At 46.1% G+C, this 20,957-nt stretch overlaps 1 pseudogene; it reads left to right on the forward strand.

Moving 5' to 3' along the window:
• Window positions 1-12,691: 12,691 nt before the first annotated feature.
• On the forward strand, window positions 12,692-18,712 carry LOC146193554 (uncharacterized; annotated as a pseudogene).
• Window positions 18,713-20,957: the final 2,245 nt, after the last annotated feature.

A 20,957-nucleotide genomic window follows, 5' to 3' on the forward strand; every position in this document is an offset into this window, starting at 1 on the left:
TGATTCCGGGGTTTCATGCGGTCGCTTTCTGGAACTTTTGCAGTTTTATCTAAAAAATCCCTTTTTGTCTTAGAATCCCGTTTTGTCTACAGAAGGAAGGTGTGTGCATTGGATCCTGTATAGCAACAGTATTTAGTGATCTGTTTTTAGGCTACCATGCTAGAGGCCTCCATCGCTACCTTGAGGGTCCAAAGGTGTTTAAGGTGTTTAAGGTTTTTAGATTTGTTGATGACTTTTTTATTATTTATTGACTGCGACCGAAACTCCCTTAAGCACGACGCTAGGCAGATTTGTGCAGCCTTCCAGAAAAATCGCAGGGCACTAAAACGAACCCATGAAATACCATCTAACGAGGAAATACGCTTTCTTGACATTACCGTTTCAGTCACCGAAAACCACAGTTGCTGAAGCTACGAACATCGTGGAAATAAGCCCCTCTTAGCTTTTCGCTCTGCCCATTCTAAGCTGGTAAAGCGGGGAGTCATTGCAGTTTGCTTTAGAAACGCATTGACAAAATCTTGCCACCACTGCATGCCCAGTTGTTGATTGTAATTGTGTTTGTTGCGCCGCACTTCTGGGTATTATGCCCAGTAGTTTCCACAAACAAGTGAACCGGTTATCCGTCGCGGGCTACCCCGTTACACTTCAAGTCTCGGTAGAAGATCGCACTCTTAGGGAACCTTCCCGCCCGTGAAGAAAACGCACAGAAATCTAGCGAAAGGAAAAAGGCGCCTGTGCTTCCTTACGTGTGAATTGTTTCTAACATCTTAAAAAGTTAGCGACGAAAACAGATGTGACCGTTGTGTTCCCGGCCCCTCATAAGCTAAACAAGATTTGCAAGCTGATGAAACCCAACCCTTCATCCGAACGAGCATGTGGCATTAAATACGAAAACGCGTACTTGAACTGTGTAGATTGCGCTGTATATTGTATCCCTTTATTGTGCTGCAAACAGTATTTTGGATCAAGAAGCTATTAATTGTCTCAACTACCGTGAACGCCAGCACAATAAGGTTGTTGAAAGACAGCGCTCGTTGTGTCGTCTTCTAATCTTGTGCTCCCGTCCACGTTCCGCGCTGTTACCTCAAGATGCATGACAAATATGCCCAAGCTGCTATTCTAAATAACGTTAAGAATTCTTGCACCATGCGACTAAACATAGCGGGCCGTCTAGATCTTGTTTCAGAAAATAATTCGCAGTATCGTGTCTGAATATATTTCAGGGTGGACTAATAAACCACGTATCAAGGCAAAGGAGGAAGGCGGGAGTGTCAGAAGCAAGATCTTCCATAGAGGTGGGCACCGGATTAACTTTGACTACCTGGGGATATTTAGCGTGCACTGAAATCACGCACCACAGCGACGCTTTTGCGTTTCTTCATCGAACTGAGGCCGCCGCAATCGGGATTGAAGGCGAATGAACGTGTTGTGATGTTAGTGCAGACAGGGCTGGGCAAGATACTTTAGAAAAGTTTCTTCGATACCAATACTGAATACCCTGAACATTTGCATTTTAGATACCCATACAAGATGCATAATCGAAATCGATTTTCGATACAGATACTCGGTACTGTACTGGTGGCGAAATGATTAACGGCGTTAGGCAATTTACCGTGATTTCTGTAATGTTTAGTGCATTCCTAAAGCGTAGTTTTCCAGAAAAGGCAGAAACGAAACCTACAGCGCGGAGTTATTCAAGCTCCTCTGTCAGAGCATCTGGTCTTGTAGGATCTTCACACTGGACTGAAGCCATGGTTTCAGTGAAGTGATCGCTTACACAAGCGGCCCAGCGAAAATTTTATTTAGGCTACCGATCTTTATAAAAACCGAACTGCGGACACTTGGCTGTATATACAAATATATCGGACCCTTTTTCTGTTCCTTTACATTTCATACGACACGTTACTTACCCGCTGGCCCCAGCGTTTTGCTTTGTGCTAAAAGGCACAAATTTGTCCGTTTTAGAGAACTGAGCAGTTAGTCTGCCATTAGTACGATAGCGGACTTTAGAAGCTGTGCATATTGTTCAAAGCTAGACGAAAACGACAAAATTAAAAGGCTGGACGTTTTTATTTGTCCGGAAAGAGCCCGATGTGGGCGCGCTAACATGAGGTAAATGAGAAAGCCTCTCTATATACGCACACCACAGTGTTATAATGAATGAAAATGCCTTTTACCAGCGCCTAAGGCTGAGCCATAGACGCATCTACTCAAGGACACTGAATGTAGTCAGGTAACTCAAGTTTCAATATTGTCGCTTGAGAACTACGGCTGGTTGTACAAAAAAAATAGAAGTACTTTTTAACCAAGTGGCTAATATGCTGTCAATCAACCGCGTATTTGCATTACAAAAGTAGCGGTTCCCGCCTTTTAGATACAAACACATCTTTAAAAGTTTGTCATGCAAAGTTTGCTAAAAGGTTCGACAAAATAAAGATGCTTGACAGAGCATAATTTGTTATTCAAAGTTATGTGCTGAAAATTACATTCATAACTTTCGTGTCGTCTATTGCGTAAAATTTTAGACGTAATATGCTTTCAAGAAAGAAAGTCCAGTTCAAGTCTAGTGCGCTGTTACAATGTTTGATTTTCAAACACTGTAAACTACAAGAACGGCCGACTGCGTTGTGGCCGACTGAGGTCATGGAAGCTCGTGTTCTTGCCGCCACGCAGAGCCGACACGTGGAGCGCAGGGCTTGGAGAAGGGTTTGGTATAATTTACTGCGTTCAACAGTACACCGAGCACACTGCTTGACGAGAATCAGATGCCGCAGAGCCGGACAGTTTGATTTTTTTTGGTAGGGGAGGGGGGATGGCAAAGGGTGGGAGAGTGGCTAGGGGTACAGGAGTGCGCATATTCCTTAGTGCGTGTTTGCCTTCCTTGCCGTTTGCGCTTTGTTCATTTCTTTCTGTGGGTCCGTTGACGGCTGAGCGGTTTTGTGATACGCACTCAATGCTCACTAGTAAAGATCCGCGTGGATACCTAGCTAACTTTGGCTCCTTTATTCTTAAATAAAGGGAATCTTGAAATGTGGTTGATTCTGAGGGCACGGGGTATTTGCAGGTACGTTAGGCAGTAGTAGAAGCCGAGCTGTCTCTGTGTTTGTACTACCGCCTGAGCTCACGCCCTCAACCCAGCGTCTCACAGCACTTTCAATATTTGCAGTTTTGTTTAGTATCGAGTATCGCTGAAATACATGATACACTAAATAAGTATTTTCGCTACCGATACTTTTGTTTGCAGTACACGACACCTAAAACAGATACACAAAATGTATCTAAAGAAAATATCAAAGAAACATGTATCCTCGATACTGCCCATGACTGAGTGCAGTTTAGAGATCCCCAGATGGTGGAAAGTATTGCAGAGTCGTCCGCTACTGCGGCTCCAAATTTTACTTGTTGCAGTCCCGCCCTCTTCCCTTGCCTTGCGGCGCTGGTCACATGTCCGCTCAGACGTGTACCAGGTACTGCGCCTTCCCTTTCCCATAACTCAATCAACCGATTTGTCAAATGAAATGGTGGCATTTTAGCGAGAAATGTGTGAATAAAATAAACATCAAAACCAGCATTGTGCCCTATTTCAACCGAGCTATTTCTGACATTCAGTTCCACACTGTTAGCCTCCTGTAGTATGTTCTCGCGGCCATGGAAGAATTCATGTCGTTCATCCCTAAATTACGACTAATAGTCTTAGTCAAAGAGATCTTATTGGTTGAAGATAACACAGTAATAGTATTAGTATTTATTCCTGATTTTCAAAGGAATTTATTGTTTTCTGCGGTTATTTGTTTTATTGATGTGCTGCTTGCCTAAATTATCAGAAATAATGTGTGCGCAGATATATATGCGCCTGATCACGCCCCCTTGTCTATGGCTAACGTACTGTACCTGACGTTTAATTTACTTCGAAGTACATTTTAACTTAGTATTTTCCAGCACAGCGGAAAGAGTGGCTGAAATATTGTTTGCATTAACATCAACGTTTCTCACAAATTTAGGAGTGAAACAATCTTGATACCTTCATTAGGAATGTGAGCGAATGCAGGCTCCACCCTTCTCAGTAACAGCGGAAAAGTGTGTGTAAAACGTATGAGATGAACTCCAAGAAGCTGCATCAGTTGTCGCATTAAATAAATCATTAATGTGTTAAACACATTCTTGTATATAGTCAACGATTATTCACTGTTGTGGCGATTAAAACACCTATTTTATTTTGAAGACATCAAGACATTTCTTCTTAATGACATAACGCCAGTCACTCGTATAGTACACAATTACCCGCCTGCTACGCAAACTCGCGGGCGGGGTGTCTCACAAAGGCGATAGAGGTAAAAGCCTTCTTTATTGAAGGAATCTGTGAACAAATGAAACACATTGGGCAGTATCTTCCTTCTATCTTTCGAGAACAATAGGTTCCTCGATCAGCGAGGTTGGGCTGGCTGCATTGCTTTCGTACCACTCACGATAGATAATATACATATATACAAGGACCACATTATCCGGGCACTTGTAATATTTCTGAAAAGATTGTACAGGGTAATGAATATTTGGGGGCTGGGATTTAAGAAAATCATATGCAAAATCTACTGCCCCATTCGGGCTGAAATAAAGTTCACAAAGTAGCAAAATATAGTCTACGTTATCTGATAAGTGATTTAACATCGGTACTTGCCTAGATTTCCCGCAATCGAGAAAAAACTGCTCTCGGTGGCGTGCACAATTTTCGCAAAATAGAGTCGAAAAGCTATTTTGACATGATACGTCATCTTTCGAGCGGTGAGACAAGCTCCATCCCGGCCGTTGGTTGCGCTTGCCCCGCTGCCCGACAGATGACGCACCATGTCAAAATAGCTTTTCGACTATCTTCTGCGATAATTGTGCACGCCGCCGAGAGCAGTTTTTTCTCGATTCCGGAAAATCTTTTACACAGTCAGCAGTGTAAATGAACATGCCTTTTTGTGCAAAATATACATGAGAGGGTAGGCGATGTCAGCGAGCTGAGCACAAACAGTGAAAGAAGGAATATAATCTTAAAAATCTCCTAAGATCCTTCACCGAGTTCGGTGCTGCAAATTTGAAATTACAGCCTAAATCCTCTGAGGATCCAATCGTACACATTCCGTTTTAACCAAGTAACCAAAGACAATATTCTGGTATTCGCCAAAGTGGCATTTCTTACGTAGAGTTGAGAACGAGGCTTGCTCTCTCAGTGCAGTCAAGGATGATTGCGAGCCGGCTTTTCTGCTCCTAAAAGGTCTTGCAGAAGATCAAAACGTCGCCCAAATAGCACAACCAAATTTCCCACTTGAGTCCTCGCAGAATTGTGTCCATGAATCTTTCAAATGTGACAGGCGCTTTGCAGAATGCAAGGGAAATTAGGTTGAACTCATAAAGACCATCGGGTGTCGGAAATAGTATTTTCTTTTTCGCTCAGACTAATCGGTATCTGACAGTTCCCAGATTTCAAGTGCATCGTCAGTGCGTGGAAGTGGATACACATAATAACGCTATCCCAAATATTTCCCTTTTCGTAGCTCTCTCCATTTTCCTCAATTTACTACAAAACCCATTTCCTTAGCTTCCACGTTTCAGCCCTATAGTTTTGCTACGGCCGCTAAATCCATTGAGCGGCCGTGATTTAGCACTAGTAATAGCGATGTTGTCGTGACGCTGGGGCTAAGTCGACCCGGCCTTCACTTGGTAGCGTGCAGAGACTCCGGGTTCATGAAGGATTGAATCTTCGAATTTGGTGAAATATGTACAAGCAGGTTTAATGGCACTTTGAGAAAACTTATTTACAAGATTATTTACAAGAAAAAGAAGGGTACATCAGCAAAACGGCAAGCGTTAAGAGTTCATAGCGAGAAGCGACTGGATGAGCCGTTTACCCAGGGCTCAGAGCGACATTTCGTGCTCTGCAACGTCCTTAGAACCCCCTATGTCCAGCCCCTCTCTGAAGATGCTGACCAACCAAATCCAGGGGACGCCCCTCAGATATCGGCATCCAATCGAACACATCACTGCACTGATGGTCTGAAGCACTGACTGGCCCGGCATTGTTTCGTTGGGCCTGGTCACTTCTTGGCGGGAAAAGCTTGGGAACGGCGAGGAGGTACATTTCTATTCTTCAGCAAAGAATCGATAGGCTGGTTCCGGCAAGTGGATTTCCTTCTCAGAAACCCAAGTGCACGTGCGCGCCGCTTACTGCTCCCAGCATTGTCCCTTTCCGGCAATTGCAAATCTTTCCTGCATTCCCGGGAAATCCTCTAATGGCTGTAATCACCTTGCTCCTTTCTTGTCCTGTATGTCAGCGGACGTGTCACTCTGTCGCCTCCTTTGGACAATAGGCATTCCTTACTTGACCATAGCGCTTCTCGACGGGAAGGGTGAACAATTGAACGAAAGCACTTCCGGCTATTTCCCGCAGGGGGACCTTTCTTAGTATTTTTCTAGTCGTTCCCTTGACAGGGCCAATTTGGCATTTGCAGGGTCTCAACAAAGCAAAACAGGCTTACACAAAAGGATTCATGGAATCAGGCTCACTTAGCGCCCTTGTACCAACAGCACATATCCACAGCACTTATCCATGCCCACAGGCGAACAATAGAGCGCGCAAGTGCGGATGATGCACGGTCGTAACAGCCTCCTCCCCCGCCAGAAGAGTCTCGGAGGGCAGCAGTCGCAGCTGCTGCATGAAGAGACGACTTAATGGCCTGCACATGAACGCTTGAAGCTCGCTGTTGCTTGTCGCGTTATCTTGATTGTCGTAGGCCAATTTGCTCGAGCTGTCTGAAACTCAACCACATGTACAAGCAAGCACTCGGCTCCCGTCTGAAGAGACCAGGTTAAAAGAAAACTGCCATTGTTGTTCGAGAAAAGCCCACTCTCAAGACGTTCAGGACCCACGTATGCCTCGAAAACCAAACGTGCTGCTTTACATAGTCACATATATTCAAGCGCACGAAAAAAAAAAAAAAAGAACCTGAGTATCAATTTGGATACATGGCGAGGAACACCTCGGACCGCTTAGAAACAGCGGCTAAGCCCGTCCGCATTCCCATTTAACTTCTCCTTTTTGTATCTTATTTCAAAATTGTACTGCTGTAAAATCAAGCTCCACCTAAGAAGGCGACTGTTCTGCGATGTTGCAGTTTGCAGCCAAGCCAGGGGACAATGGTCCGTCTCTACGGTGAATTTGGCCCCTCCAAGATAGCACTGCAATTTTTGAATGGCCCATACAATGCAAGCGCACACTTTGTCTGACGCGCAATAAGCCCTCTCTCTAGAACTCAGTTTTCTGCTCAGGTAGAGCACAGGGTGCTCATTACCGTCGTCATCTCTCTGGCAGAGAACAGCACCTAGCCCTCGATCACTTGCATCACACTGGACCGTGAATTCTCGGTCATAGTCTGGAGCTCGCAATACCGGACGGCTAATCAGCACAGCCTTCAGGTTTACGAAGGAGGCTTCCTTTTGTTCGTCCCAGACTACATTTGTCGGTTCTGTCTTGCGGAGAGCGTCGGTCAGAGGGCTGGCCAAAGCTGAATAGTTAGGGATGTAGTGATTGTAGTACCCAGTCGGAGCCAGGAATGCTCGAATTTCCGTCTTCGTGCTCGGCCGCGGGTAGTCTGCTACCGCAGAAATCTTAATCTCGCTGGGTTTCCTGAAACCTTGACCTACATTGTGACCCAAGTAGTCCACGGTCGCCCTTGCCAGACAACATTTCTCGGCCTTTACGGTTAGCCCAGCTTGACGCAAAAGGCTCAGTACAGCTCTTAGATGTACCATATGGTCCGCCCATGAGTCGGAAAAACCCGCCATGTCATCTAAATAAGGCACCGCGAATGTTTTACACCCCTTTAAAACCCTATCCATGAGTCGGGAAAAACAAAATGGAGCACTTTTGAGCCCGAAACTCATCATTGTTGGCTGGTAGCTGCCCGTCGGAGTGACGAAAGCCGCGTATCTGCTGGCGCGTTCAGTGAGCGGTACTTGCCAGTATCCTCGAGTAAGGTCCAGCGTAGTCACATATGCCGCTCTACTGACCTGTTCTACTCTCTCCTCAATATTCGGAATAGGATACACTTGATCCCTGGTGAGAGAATTTAGCTTTCGGTAGTCTACCACAGGCCTAGGGTCTTTACCTGGAGCTTCTACTAAGATCATAGGCGAATCATAATCGCTTTCCGAGGGTTTTATTACTCCCAATTCCAGCATGCGAGTTACTTCCCTATCCAAAATTTCTCTTTGCCTTGGAGAGAATCGGTAGCACCTTGATCGCACTGCCACGTCTGAAGTCAGCTCAATATCGTGCTCAGTCAAATCAGTCCTGCCTGGCCTGTCCACGAAGCAGGCCTCAAACTCTGTTATTATCTCGCCCAGATCGGACAGCTGGGATTTCTTTAGTTCTCCTATCTGCTCCGTCCTTTTGAGAAGCTCCTGTATCTTAGGATCATTGGCTTGCTCCATAGCTAAGTCCTCTCGGGTTCCACTTAAAAGTCTGGTGAGATTACTAGACACTGGCCGCAAGAGGTTACTCTCAAGAACGTCCTCATTCCGCGTCTCATCAAGCTCACTTTCAAGTTGACTTATCTGAGATGCCTCACTCTCAAAGTTTTCTGACCCCCTATCTTCCGCATCGACCACTGTTTTAACTGCCGTTCCCTCCGCTGTGGATTTTTCTGGAATGAGCAGTGTAGCTAGTTCTCGCGCTTTTGAACATGTTAAGGCTTGCACAACTCTGTCTCCGAAAAGGATGCCCCTCTTTCGCAGTAGCATGTCAGATTTGTTCGAAAACAACCACGGATAGCACTTAGGAAGCTTTCCTGAAACGGCAGCCTCGGTTGTCAACTTGCCGAAAGGGCCCTCGATGACCACGTTCGCGATTGGCAAGCACACTCTGTTCCTCCACTACCTGGGGGATCCACGCACACTGTCCTGTATAGTCGGAAGGCGACACATACGCCGGAAGGACAACATCCATCGTTGCGGCCGAATCGCGCAGTACCTTGCAAGGCTTCCCGTTGACTACTAGGTCATGCAGGTAGGGTTCTAAAAGCTGCATATTTTCATCGCAGTCACTGACATACGAGAAAACAATCTTTTCTTTCCGGCAGTTGACGGCAATGTGACCCTGCTCATTACACCTAAAGCATGTGAGCGGCTTCCTAGCCTCAAGCTTATTCTTAGTGTTCTGCGCGTTGGTCACTTCCCCACTTTTCTCACTGCCGTCCTTTCTAGGGAGTTTGCCTGAAGAAACCTTCATTTCTTCGTTTCCAACTCTAGCAAAGTGCCTTTCCTGACGGTTATTCACGCTCAACTTGGGATTGCGGGGCCTATCCACTGCTGGGTTGCTGAATTGTCGGCGCGAAGCATACTCCTCAATGAGTTCGGCAGCTTCAGTTGCCGACTTAATGTCGCCTCGGTCCTGTAACCAATTTCTTTCTTTTTCTGGGAGGCAGTTATAAAACTGCTCCAAAAGAATTCGCTCGACTACAGCGTCCCTATCACTGTAGGAATCAGTGCTCTTTAGCCACTCGCCCAAATTGACTCTTAAATTGTATAGGAAATCAGGGTAACTCTCGTCCCTGGACTTAGTAGCGTTCCGAAAACGTTGACTGAACGCCTCGGCGCTAAGCCTATACTTTCTCAGAAGGCAAGCTTTGACCTTCTCGTAGTTGTCCGCATCCTCCTTGCTTAGCCGCGCGACAACCTCCGCTGCCTCGCAGGGCAGAACCGTCAATAATCTCTGAGACCAAGTGTCTCGCTGGAAGGACAGTTTTTCGCAGGCTCGCTCAAAGTTAGCCAGATACAGACCGATATCCCCTGATGTCACATATGGCTGCATGTACTTTGACATCTTGAAATCTGCCTCCTTGTTGAGAAGAGGTAGCGCTAGCTGGGGACAATTGCCCGACCTCTTGCTCAACTCTAGTTGTAATTTCCGGAGCTCAATTTCTAGCTCCAGCCTTTTTGCTTCTCTTTCAATTTCACGCTCTTTCTGCTGTCTGAGCGGTTCCTTTTTTTGACCGATGAGGTTCCATGCTTCACTGAGCTCCTCATCATCGGTTCCCAGATCAGTGATTGCCTTTATAATCAAGGGTTTTCGTGCCAAACCACTTGTATCAATTCCCAATTCCTCACACAATAGCAACAGGTCCGGTTTCTGCAGCTTTTGTAGGTCCATGATCGCTCCGAGTGTCGGCTACTTCCAAAACAACTGTGCAAACTACCAAACCTAAAGGCGTTTCCACACTCTCTTTACCAGTTCTAAAATCTAACCCTGTTCTAGAACCTGGTCCACATCAGAAGAAAAGCCAAGCACTCAACCACACATGCGATCGATGTTCCGAGCTGCCCTCTTGTTGGCCGATTGTTGCTCCTGCTTGTTGCTTGAGATGCCACCTCCGATCACCAGATGTTGTGGCTTGTAGATTCTGATCCACCTCGAATCACCAGATGTTGTAGCTTGTAGATCCAGATCCCAATGCTGGTCACCAGTTGTCGTGACGCTGGGGCTAAGTCGACCTGGCCTTCACTTGGTAGCGTGCAGAGACTCCGGGTTCATGAAGGATTGAATCTTCGAAGTTGGTGAAATATGTACAAGCAGGTTTAATGGCACTTTGAGAAAACTTATTTACAAGATTATTTACAAGAAAAAGAAGGGTACATCAGCAAAACGGCAAGCGTTAAGAGTTCATAGCGAGAAGCGACTGGATGAGCCGTTTACCCAGGGCTCAGAACGACATTTCGTGCTCTGCAACGTCCTTAAAACCCCCTATGTCCAGCCCCTCTCTGAAGATGCTGACCAACCAAATCCAGGGGACGCCCCTCAGATATCGGCATCCAATCGAACACATCACTGCACTGATGGTTTGAAGCACTGACTGGCCTGGTATTGTTTCGTTGGGCCTGGTCACTTCTTGGCGGGAAAAGTTTGGGAACGGCGAGGAGGTACATTTCTATTCTTCAGCAAAGAATCGATAGGCTGGTTCCGGCAAGTGGGTTTCCTTCTCAGAAACCCAAGTGCACGTGCGCGCCGCTTACTGCTCCCAGCATTGTCCCTTTCCGGCAATTGCAAATCTTTCCTGCATTCCCGGGAAATCCTCTAATGGACGTAATCACCTTGCTCCTTTCTTGTCCTGTATGTCAGCGGACGTGTCACTCTGTCGCCTCCTTTGGACAATAAGCATTCCTTACTTGACCATAGCGCTTCTCGACGGGAAGGGTGAACAATTGAACGAAAGCACTTCCGGCTATTTCCCGCAGGGGGACATTTCTTAGTATTTTTCTAGTCGTTCACTTGACAGGGCCAATTTGGCATTTGCAGGGTCTCAACAAAACAAAACAGGCTTACACAAAAGGATTCATGGAATCAGGCTCACTTAGCGCCCTTGTACCAACAGCACATATCCACAGCACTTATCCATGCCCACAGGCGAACAATAGAGCGCGCAAGTGCGGATGATGCACGGTCGTAACAATGTGTTGTGCTTTTCTCTTGAGGAGTACTGGTGAGCTGGTAATCGCCCTGTGTTTAGTTACCTAATGCGCCCCAACTACAACATGGTTCACTAGTTATTTCTAATGTCCTGCAGATGAGAAGATGTATGGGTAGATTATGATGAGCAAGGGGTACCTATTGTGGTGGTCACGGAGAGGGGAAATTTGAAATGAGGGGCTATTTGTTTACAGCTAACCGATTTGCAGGAGGGTCACCCCATTTCTGGCGATGGCGCACAATTAGACAGGCGCCGAAAAGAAGCTAGCGTTGGAGGATGTCAAGTCAGTACCAATAAATGTAAGAATTTACGCAATGGTTGAAAGCAAAATCAGTTACATTATCTCCTCAAGAAATGGAATGTGAAAGTGACAACCACCCAGGAAGCCACGCTGTCCTCTGGCGAGGATAGGGAAGTAGCTCTCGAGCTTTTTTTCCGAGAATACAATAGTTTTGGTCAGCCATTCTATAGGCTTATGTGGAGGGCGCATGCCGCTCCTGGACAAGACGATGGATATTAGCGCATTGTTTTATTGTGGCTTATATGCTCTGATCTCGCAATTTAAAGTGTTACTTGCGCTTATGACCCTGTAAAGCAGAGTTGTAGAAGGCTATTTCATGTCATTGGTCGACCATTTTTACGCAGATTGTAAAATTATACCCTTGCGAGATTTCAACTGTGTCAGCATGAATGAAGACCGGGGAGTGTTGAGTAAGCTTTGTTGTACATGTTGATTTAGCGCTTATTACATCCTCATGGATTCTGGACGAGGAAAAGGACATTGCTCCATTAGAGAGTTTTAGCTGAGCGTTTTTACGGTCAGCGGAGCGGAGCGGGCGAGCGGATACATCAGCGGAGAGGCGCGCGAGAAAAGAGTTTTAGCAGGGCGGATCGCCCATCTTCTCGAGCGGAGTAGAGTCGCTTGCTCTGCTGCAACTCTCGGCAACAATTCGAGTTAGAATGAACAGAATACCAATTATTCCTGCTAATTATGCGCCAAAACTGTCTAGTAAAGATATATTCTGTGTTTTTAGTTAATTATTTGGTATATTTTGTGTTTTAGATGTACAAAAGAGCAGTCTGTTAAACAGAATATGTTTGTCATTTCTAGTCTAGTCAAGCCGAAACAAAAGTCAGCTGTTTTCTCGCGAATTCGCGAATTGGCGGCTGCTACTGTTGTTTGAATTATGCCGAAGAGCACACTACAGGACCCGCTGCTGCTTCCGCAACTGACCTGGATCGAAGTTGGAGATGGGCAGTGCTTGGAGGTATTTGGCGGACACGACGTGAGCCACTTTCAGTGCGCGGACATTTGAACATTGATACGATAGACGATGGTATCTTTAGGACGTATTTTCGTTTCGAGAAGGAGCATATACGCAGACTTCAGCGGGCTATGTGCATAACCGATAAGGTCGTAACTGCGCGAAGGGTTGCGGTTCCCGGAGATGAAGCCCTCTGCATTACCCTTCGACGGCTGGCACATCCGAACCGGCTATGTGGTCTTGAAGATCTTTTCGGGCGGCATAGTTCAACGATATAATCAGTGACGAAGTTATGCGCCATATCAACGAGCGATTTTTCACTTGCTCGACGATGTAAATAGCCATTCTTGGCTCAGTCTCGAAACGCCGGAGGAAGTCTCGCAGGTAAGTTGCAATTACAGCAGAATCAATGTCAAGGTTGTGAAAAAAAAATTTCTTAACCTAAAATTTATCTTACATTTTGAAGCTGTTCAGCCAAAGGTGCCGCGCTGACAAACTACTGTGGTTTCGCCGATGGTACAGCAAGGGCAATATGCCGACCATCAAGGAATCAGAAACTTTACTTTAGTGGCCACAAGCGGTTTCATGTCTTGAAGCTGTATCGACAGAACGTGCCGCATATCTATTAAGCTAGTGCGCTTTTGGCGAACTGTCGTACATGTTTGTGTGGTGCCCAGGTATCGCATTACTTCGGTCTTGATCCACCAGATCTTGAAACTTACCTTACTCCTCGGTACTTTTACCACTCACAAATATTTCTGAAATGTGTTTTATTTACTCACAAGATGTACAACATTTTACCAGGACAGTTTTCTGGGTATTCATGTCATGCGCGGTTTGCGCCGAAGAAATAAAAAATGTTTGAGCCTGTTCTTTGAACATCCTCTCAACGTTCTCTAGCAGCTTCTCATGTTCTCTGTTATAACGTCTCACCTGCCCTCGTCTAGAGCGAGACGCCGCGCTTCATTTTCAACTTTTTATTTTTTAATTTCTTGCGCTTTTCTGCGTAGCGCATAGTCGTTTCTTTCTCGCATGGTGATCAGCTGAAGCTCGATGCTCTGTGACCCTCGGGTGCCTGCAAAAAAAGACAAACAGCTTTATATCAACCTTAAATTCAGTTGAGCTTCTCCACTGGAGCAAAATAGTCACAAATACATGTTTCTACCAGACGCAGTCAGTTGACATGTGACATTCGCGGATAACCGGAACTTTGTATACAGAACGAGTACCACAATATGTACACGTTGTACAAAAATAAAATAGACAGTTATGAGGACAGTAAACAGTTTATCACCCTTGTGTTTCTGCTTGTATGCCATTTTTGTTATGTCTAACAGAGTTCCTCTTGTTATGTAGCCTGTGTACTAATTGGCAGAATAATAATGAAGACGTCATTTCTTTCGGTGGGCTTTTAGGATCCTATACAAGCCAGAGTGCAAAGTACAGGTGGAAAGAGAAGTTTCTTGGCCGTGTTAGAGACAATAACGATTGTTTTTGTTTTATCCACCAAGCATGTCAAGCCCACAATGAGGCAGGAAAAAGACAAAGAAACGCATGTTTGGTGATGAGTGTTATGTTAGAGTAATGTCACAGATAAACTAGAATCGGTAATATTCCCGTGAAGCCAGTGGAATAGCTTTTTTTTTAATGAACACAATTTAACTGATCGAGTGCGCAGCTGGGCGCAGCGCCTTTCAATAGAGACTAAAAAAAAAGGGAAAATAGACCTCGGCTGCATCAGCAAGGCGCCTTGAAACATCTGTGGGTATACAAGCCGCGTACATGGTCCTTGCGGTGAAGGCGCTAACGTGTGTGAAAAACCATCTTGGAACAGACACGGCGGCCCGACGAGCGCGCAAACAAAGCTCTCGCCCCATTCAGTGGTTGCTGTGAGGTTTCGAATGTCTCTTCCGAGCGGTGACCGAAACCCAAACAGATGCGCAGCGCCTAATGTTAGGCGATGGGCTTGCCGGTAAAACAGTTCAAACGACAGTTGGTTTGTTCTTAAGTAAGCGAAGGCACTTTCCACACCACAGTAAACGGCAGCCCGCATTCGCGTTTCACGCTCTATAACGCGTAAGTGCTGCTTTTTTTTCCGGCTGCTGTATCATCGAGAAGTACTGTATATTATTTTTATCAGTCATCGAGGCCGGCCGCGCAGCAGCACTGACGGTGATAGACTAGGTTTAAAGACTGCATAATCGTTCTCTCATTTCGCATCAATTCTATTTTAAGCACTGGCATTACACGTTTTAGTTCTGGAAATGTAAAACTCACCTTATATGGTCCTTGACGTCCTGCTATCACCAGTATATTAGTAAATCCACGCGGTCCTTTGCTCCGCGCAGCGTAAGTTCGCGGCCCATCACATGGTAAGTTCGCGGCCCATCACATCTCCAACTTCAACTCCTTCATGGATCAACTCCCTTCATGGATCACTGCCTTGTCGTGGCGGAGGGGCTTGCGAAACTCGATGAAGTCGTGAGCTCTGCTGTGTAGGGCCACCCAAGATAGACAGGTCACGGCAGAGAGTTCTAACAAAATGTGATTCACTGGAGAAGGTGATGGCAACACACTCCAGTATTTCTTGCCAAGAAAACCCTATGGCCAGTCACAATACCATTACTGATATGGCGCCGGAAGATGATCCCCCAGGTTGTAAGGCGTCCCACATGTTACTGGGGATGAACAAAGGGCGATTCCTAGTAGCTCCAGGACGAATGAAGCGGCTGGGCTAAAGCCAAAAGGACGCTCAGTTGTGGATGTGTCGGGAAGCGACCGGACAGTCCGATGTTGAAAGGAGATATATCACATAGCAACATGGAATGTAAGATCTATGACGCAAGGTAAACTGGATGTCGTCATCAGGGAAATGGACAGATTTAACGTTGATATCTTGGGTATCAGCGAGCTCAAGTGGATCGGAATGGGAGAATTTAACTCCGGCGACCATTATGTCTTTTATTGTGGGCACCAATCCAAGAGAAGGAATGGGGTCGCTCTCATAGTAAACAGAAGAATGGGCAAAGCAGTGCTAGGGTACAACCCCAAAAACGACCGAATGATTTCACTTCGGATCCAAGGTCACCCTTTCAAGATAACAATTATCCAAGTCTATGCACCGACCACTACTGCTGAAGAAGCTGACGTTAAGAGATTTTATGCGGGCCTACAATGCCTTTTAGACCGCATTCCATCATCAGACGTCGTTTTTCTCATAGGAGACTGGAATGCTAAGGTCGGGAGAGAAGAAATATCCGGAATTATAGGCAAGTTCGGTCTTGGAGAGCCAAATGAAGCTGGGCAGAGGCTAGTAGAGGTTTGTCAAGAAAACAACCTGACCATAGCGAATACTCATTTTCAACAGCACAAGAGGCGCCTGTACACATGGACTTCACGGGACGGTCTGTACAGGAATCAGATCGATTATATTCTTTGCCGGCAGAGATGGAGAAGCGCTATACAAGCAGTAAAAACAAGGCCTGGGGCCGATTGTGGCACCGATCATCAGCTTCTTGTTGCCAAAATTAAGCTTCGATTGAGGAAAACGGAGAAAACTAAAAGGCCTTTCAGGTATGATCTGGATCAAATTCCATTAGAATATGCTGTGGAAGTGAGGAATCGATTTCAAGAATTAGATCTAGAAGACAGAGAGCCCGAAGAGATGTGGACTGATGTTCGTGATATAATACAAGCAGTTGCTACTAAGGTAGTTCCAAAGCAAAAGAAATGCAAGAAAGCAAACTGGTTATCTGAAGAGGCTTTGAAAATAGCTGAGGAAAGGAGGATGGCACAAGTTATGGGGGGAAGAGAAAGATACAAGGTTCTCAATGCGGATTTTCAGAAAATAGCAAGGAGAGATAAGAATGCCTTCCTTAATATAAAGTGCCAAGCAGTTGAGGACAACAGCCAATTAAGGAACACAAGAGCTCTGTATAAGACAATCAAAGATACCAAAGGAAGCTTCTGTTCTAAGCGTGCCGTGATAAAGGACAAACGAGGCAAGGACCTCACTGAAGCCTCAGAGATAACGACGAGGTGGCAGGAATACACAGCAGAACTGTACAAGAAGGACCCGAATGTGCAAACCCAACATAAGACGGTTATGATTGCTGATCTCGAGCCGGGAATCCTGAAGAGTGAAGTTGAATGGGCCTTAGCCAGCCTTGCTAAGAACAAAGCTAGCGGAATTGATGGCATTCCAGCTGAGTTGCTTCAAAACCTCAACCATGACGCTGCTACATTCTGCATATATTATGTCAGAAGATTTGGACAACCCTGCAGTGGCCACAGGATTGGAGGAGGTCAGTTTACATCCCCATTCCAAAGAAAGGCAGTGCCAGAGGTTGTTCCAACTACCGCACGATCGCGCTTATTTCGCATGCTAGGAAGGTGATGTTGAAAATCCTCCAAGGTAGGCTGCAGCAGTATGTGGGTCGGGGGCTTCCGGACATGCAAGCTGGGTTTCGCAAGGGCAGAGGAACTAGAGACCAAATTGCCAACCTTCGCTGGATCATGAAAAAAGCAAGAGAGTTCCAGAAACCCATCTACTTTTGCTTTATTGATTATGCGAAAGCGTTTGACTGCGTAGATCACAGCAGATTGTGGCAAGCTCTCCAAGAGATGGGAGTTCCAATTCACCTCATCTGGCTCCTCAGGAATCTGTATGAAGGACAAGAGGCCACAGTCAGAACTGGGCATGGTCTTACTGATTCGTTTCCGATTGAGAAAGGAGTGAGGCAAGGCTGCATACTGTCGCCCTGCCTATTTAACCTATATGCATAGTGCATCATCAGGAAGGCCGGTCTGGACGAGTCTTCAGCTGGAGTGAAGATTGCTGGGAAACGTATCAACAACCTTAGATATGCGGATGATACGACTTTAATAGCAGAAAGTGAAGTGGAACTCAAGAGACTTCTGATGCGCGTGCAAGAAGAGAGTGAGAAGTTTGGGCTTAAACTGAACATTAAAAGACAAAGATCATGGCGTCTTGCCCTATCAAGTCCTGGAGCATCAATGGACAAGAAGTGGAAGCTGTGGCAGATTTTCTCTTCTTGGGCTCCAAGATTACCTCGAAAGGAGACTGCAGCCATGAAATTAGGAGACGCCTGCTTCTGGGAAAGAGAGCAATGGTTAGCCTTGACCGTCTAGTAAAGAGCAGAGACAGTAATCTGCCAACGAAGATCCGTATAACTCGTGCTATGGTCTTTCCAGTTGTGATGTATGGATGTGAGAGTTGGACTGTGAAAAAGGCTGACCGCGGAAGAATTGACGCGTTTGAATTGTGATGCTGGCGAAGACTTAAGAGTTCCTTGGACTGCCAGAAGATCAAATCCGTCGATATTGTCGACCATAAACCCTGACTGCTCATTGGAGGGTCAAATTCTAAAGTTAAAGCTCAGCTACTTTGGTCATCTGATGAGAAGACAGGAGTCGCTGGAGAAAGATTTGATGTTGGGAAAGGTTGAGGGTTGCCGGAGACGGGGTAGGCAGCGAACGCGATGGTTAGATGGCATCCTCGAGGCAGTGCAGATGAAGTTATGTGATGTTTGGAAGATAGTGAGGGACCGGAAGGCGTGGCTTGACATGGTCCATCATCATCATCATCATCAGCCTGATTATGCCCACTGCAGGGCGAAGGCCTCTCCCATATTTCTCCACTTAACCCGGTTCTGTGCTAGCTGCATCCACTTGACCCCTGAGAACTTCTTGACATGGTCCATAGGGTCACGACATGGTCTGACATGGTCCATAGGGTCACGAAGAGTCGGACACGACAGAACGACTGAACTGAACCAACTCCAAACGGCCTCGTCGTTGACACCTCACGCAATAGACACCAGTCTTCCTCAGCTGTGAAACACCTCCGGGCTTTCTTAACTTGTGAAGGGGCCCGAGCTGGGCTCGCCGTCGACAACGGAGCAGCGCCGGTGGCTGTGTTGACGGCTGCCATCTTCATTACCCATACACGCCCGCGCGCTCTTACGCACGCTCGCGCGCTGCCGATCGCTCCGCTAGAGAGGGCTCCCCAGCGGGGCGTAAGCTGCGTGTCGTAAAAACGGTAGCCAGCCCAGCGACGTGCGCATGCGTAGTGGCATCTCTGGCATCTCCGCTCGTCCGCTCCTCTCCGCTGGCCGTAAAAACGCTCAGCTAAATCTCTCTATTTATTCATTTTCATTTTACGCCAGCGCTCAGCTTGGCATGATTTAGGTTTCTTAGGGGTATTATGCATTATTATCGGTTACCTGGTGCGGCCCATATTTTTCAGCGGTCACTAAATGATGCCTGTCCAGATAAGAAAGTACGGTCGGTGCGTAACTCTTCGTTGTCAAGAGCTGTAGAAAATGAATAGCTGTCTCCTGTCAGATAGAGTCTATAAGCTTGTATCTGCTTGCTTGCAAAACGCGTGGTCGTACATTGATCTCTTCGTTTTTAAAAAGTTGGACTGTTTATACTGGAGACAGAAAATTTGGCCACTGAGACTTCATAAAGCATCGCATTCCGAATGATGCATCACCTTCGTGTGCTAGGGCGTGCGTTATGTGAGTTACATGAGCTAGAGAGCACTCATCCTGTTACCTTGCAGAATAATCAGTAGTTTTAAATCACACCTCCGCCAATTTTCAACTGGGCGGTACGCAGAAGCTTTAATAAGGTCTAGATACGGTATATTTGTACATGAGCAGCCATCTCGAAGTACCCTGAGAGATAAAAAGTAGTGTCCCCTTGTCAAAAAAAGATTAGAATTCAATATGGCGATTTCACCTACAGTGGCGCACCTTCAAAACTAAAGAGCACTGCACAATCTGCAGTGGAGTAACACGAAAGCACGGATGCTGTTGGTTGCTTCTGGTTGCTTAATTCACTGCTAGTTTACCCATTTTAGTCTTCGGTACTTTCATATTACGCGCCAATTCCTTCCTATGCCCTTTTCCGGCTCTACTTCCGGTGGCGTGACACCACATCAGCTACGTCACATTAATTCACTTCTTGTTTATTCATTTTAGCCTTTGTTACTTTCAAATTGCGCTCCAATCCCTTCATATGTCCTTCTTCGGCTTTACTTCCGGTTGCGTGACGTCACATCCTTGAAGTCACAATAATTTTTTTATTTAACTACTTTAGAGTTTGATGCGTTCAAATGTGGCGCCAAGCCAATCGCTAATGAGACTATTTTCGTCTTTACTTTTTCATCGTTTGCCTCTAATTATATACGTAATTAACCTATTGACTTAAACATTATTTAGGGTATAACATTACATCACCCTCTATCAATTGACACCACTGATTAAACTCTACCACTTCTCAATAGCAACTGCTGCAGACAACGTTTACAATTTTAGCCTGTAATTATAACCTAATAACCTAATGGACCTAATTATTCTTTCTACAGCAACATTACGTCAGCCTCTAACGATTGACATCAGATATTAACCTCTACCCCTTCTCAATCGCAACTGCTGCGGACACGATTTTGCGGACGCGGCCTGCAGACACGGTCTGCGGACAGAAATCTGGGAACATAGCGAAGTAACGCTTTCGCGTTAATAATAATAATTTGTTCACAGGAAAAGAAAGGCGCAGTACATATCAGACGTGTTCTGTGGACACCTGAACTGCGCCGTAACAGAAGAAAGGAGGGAATGAGAGCAGGAAAAGGGAAAGGGATGCAATTGTGGGCGACTCCAGAATAATTTCGACTACCCAGGAATTTTTATCGTGCACTCACGTGAAAGTTGGTGAAGGGTGGCTGTTCCTGGCCCTATGGCGCTGGGACTGGTACGTCAACGCCGCTTGTGGTGGGGACTAACTAGCCTTCCACCGAATTTTTATCTGTTGTAGGCCGTCATTGCACCCGCCACCGCTTGGGTGGTGGATGACGGCTGTTGCGGCACGCATCTTTCTCTCCCTCTTTTTTCTTTATTTTCTCTCCCGTCCGCACGAGGCAGCGGCGGTGGCTCACCTACAGAGCCATAGCAGGCCCATGCTAGAGTGTACTAGAATTTTGCATTTGTTTTCCTGCTACAGCCACAACAACAAAAACTAGCACAGTAGCCGGGCGTCTCACCATTGCACCATCGCGGCAGGGCCCTTTCAAATCTGAAGTCTGTCTTTGTCTATTATCAGGAGCTCTTTGGGAGTTGTGGGGGCCAAAATAAGATATCAATCACTTGCTTGAAGCCTTTCC

The sequence above is a fragment of the Amblyomma maculatum genome, chromosome 4, assembly GCF_055883805.1.
Source record: "Amblyomma maculatum isolate TAMU_Amacu chromosome 4, ASM5588380v1, whole genome shotgun sequence".
Taxonomy (NCBI): Eukaryota; Metazoa; Arthropoda; class Arachnida; order Ixodida; family Ixodidae; genus Amblyomma; species Amblyomma maculatum.